Source organism: Pristiophorus japonicus, chromosome 9 (assembly GCF_044704955.1).
Source record: "Pristiophorus japonicus isolate sPriJap1 chromosome 9, sPriJap1.hap1, whole genome shotgun sequence".
In the NCBI taxonomy this organism is placed as follows: domain Eukaryota; kingdom Metazoa; phylum Chordata; class Chondrichthyes; family Pristiophoridae; genus Pristiophorus; species Pristiophorus japonicus.
Window position 1 is genome coordinate 179013909 of NC_091985.1, and position 3097 is coordinate 179017005.

A 3097-nucleotide genomic window follows, 5' to 3' on the forward strand; every position below is an offset into this window, starting at 1 on the left:
TCTGTACCATTCTGTACCTGCGCTCCGCCCGCGAAAGTGACCTGGAGGCATAAGCTATGGGTTGTAATTTGCCCGCACTATTGACATGTTGCAAAACGCACCCGACCCCATACGCTGACGCATCGCATGTGAGAACTAGCCTTTTACCTGGGTCAAAGTAAGTCAAAACACTGTTGGAACACAGAAGGTTGCATGTCTTATTGAAGGCGCGTTCCTCGGCGTCCCCCCATAACCAATCTCACCCCTTCCTGAGTAGCACGTGGAGAGGCTCCAGCAGCGAGTTTAAATTTTGCATAATGTTTCCAAAGTAATTGAGTAGCCTGAGAAAGGCGCGCAGTTCTGAGACATTCCGGGGCCTGGGTGCCAGGCGAATTGCTTCTGTTTTGGACTCTGTTGGGCGGATTCCATCAGCGGCAATCCTTCTGCCCAAAAATTCAACTTCAGGTGCGAGAAACAGGCACTTGGATTTCTTGACTCGTAGGCCTACCCGATCCAACCGCTTTAGTATTTCCTCCAAGATGGGAGATGGGAGTCGGTGTCCCTGCCCGTGATAAGTATGTCGTCTTGAAATACAACCATCCCCGGGATCGACTTGAGCAGACTCTCCATGTTGCGCTGGAATATGGCATTTGCCGACCTGATGCCAAATGGGCATCGATTGTACATGAAAAGGCCTCGATGTGTGTTGATGGTGGTGAGTAGCTTGGATTTCTTGGTCAATTTTTGCGTCATATACGCAGATGTGAGGTCTAATTTGAGAAAAGTTTACCTCCAGCCAATGTTGCAAATAAGTCCTCTGCTCTGGGCAGCGGGTACTGGTCCTGTCGGGAGATTCTGTTTATAATAGATTTGTAGTCCCCACAGATTCGTACGGATCCATCAGGCTTCATGACTGGGATGATGGGACTTGCCCAGTCGCTAAATTCCACAGGTGATATAATGCCTTCCCGCAGAAGCCTGTCTAGTTCGTGTTCAATCTTTTCCCTCATCACATAGGGTACAGCTCTGGCTTTGTGATGGACTGGTCTAACATCCTGTGTGATGCAGATTTTGACTTTGGCCCCTATGAAAGTGCCCACACCTGGCTGAAAGAGATGTTAAAATCACTTTATAACTGTTAAGCAGGAGGTCCGTTCCTCTAATGACATGGCATGGACATCATCCCATTTCCAGTTTAGTTTTGCCAGCCAGCTTCTCCCCAGCAGTGCTGAGGGGTCTCCGCGGACAATCCACAGGGGAAGTCGGTTCACTGTCCCTATGTGTGTGACGGAGAGCATGGCGCTGCCGAGGACTGGTGCGATTTCTTTGGTATAGGTCCTTAGTGTGGTGTCGACCCTTCTGAGTTTTGGTCTGTCTCTTTTTCGCAGCCACAGTTGTTCAAATTGTTGAGCGCCCATGAGAGATTGACTCGCTGCCGTATCCAGCTCCATATTGACAAATATCCCGTTGAGTAGGACCCTCATCATTATAGGAGGCGTGCTGTTGTAGGAGCAGCGGCCATTGATCATGTTGACCCGCTGTACATCGGTGTCCCGGGTACTGTCCCCACCATCTTCTGGTCCACTTTCCAACCCATCCGATTCGTATACCAGCCCGAGCTGCCGTTTTTTTTGCACATGCGAGCCAAATGCCCTGTATATTCACAATTTCTGCAAACAGCCTGCTGAAATCGACATCCCCTTGACGAGTGCCCACCCCCACACCTCCAGCACAGACCTGTTCTATTGTTTAAAGTGTTCCCAAAGAATGAGCTGCGTCTGGTTGATCTCTCTTGAGCTTCTCTTAGTTTGTAGTTGATTGCTCGCATTGTGGGTTGATGAGGTGTTCCTGTGGCCCTTGATGGCTTCTTCCTGCTGTCGAGAGCCTGTACTCCCGGTTTTGTCTGTGTGTGGAGGTAGCAGCTTGTTTAGTGCTGTGAATTTCTTGTTCCAATATTTCATTAGTTGTCGTAACTGCATTGTCAATCAACCTAGTTTCTTCTTCCCCTACAAAGAATGTCTGTGCAACCAGTGCTGCTGCCTCTAAGGTCAGGTTCTTGGTCTCTATGAGCTTTTGGAATATGCCTGCGTGGCCTATTCCTTCAATGAAAAAGTCTCTCAGCATTTCTCTCCTCAGTTCATCGGAGAACTCACATAAACTAGCCAACCTCCGAAGTTCCGCCACGAAGTTGGGTATGCTCTGGCGCACACAGCATCTGTAGTTGTAGTACCTGTGTCTGGCCATGTGTAGGCTGCTCGCTGGCTTCAGGTGGTCTCTTACCAGTGTGCTCAATTCTTCAAACGACTTGCTTGCTGGGTTCTCGGGTGCCAACAGATCCTTCATTAAAGCGTATGTTTTCGAGCCACAGCTGGTCAAGAGATGGTCTGTTCTCTTGTCTGCCTTATTGTCGCCTAACCAGTCTTTGGTTACAAAGCTTTGCTGGAGCCTTTCTATAAAGTTCTCCTAATTGTCTCCCACATTGTACTTTTCATCTGATCCGTTGTTCGCCATTCTGTGGATTCTGTAATCCCGTAACTCGTCGCCACTGTAAAGTCCTGTCCCCTCAGTACAGATTCACACGAGGCATGTAGTGAAGTCAAGGTCACTCTGTACCTGCACCTTTATTTCACAGCTCTGGAATGCTGCACTTTCCTGAGAACTGTCCTTATATACCTGTCTCTTGCAAGTGCACCCCTGGTGGTAAGGTATGCTGATGGTTACAGGTCATATGTTATTACAGTCATGTATAGCATGTTAGGATACAGTTAGATATAATAATGTAAGATACATGACAGGTCCGCTGTGTTTGGCAGTTTAAAAACAAAAAATACACTTCAGCGCCTTATCTTTTCACTTTGCGGCCTACAGAAACAGGCTTTTATTCTGCATCAAAAGCAACATACTGTGGATGCTGGAAATCAGAAATAAATACAAAAAGTGCTGGAAATACTCAGCAGGTCAGGCAGCATCTGTGGAGCATGAGAAAGAGAAACAGAGTTAATGTTTCAGCTCGATGACCTGTCGTCAGATTCTGGCAAGGTTCTTACAAAGGTCATCGACCTGAAACGTTAACTCTGTTTCTCTCTCCCCACAGATGCTGCCTGAGCTGCTGAGTATT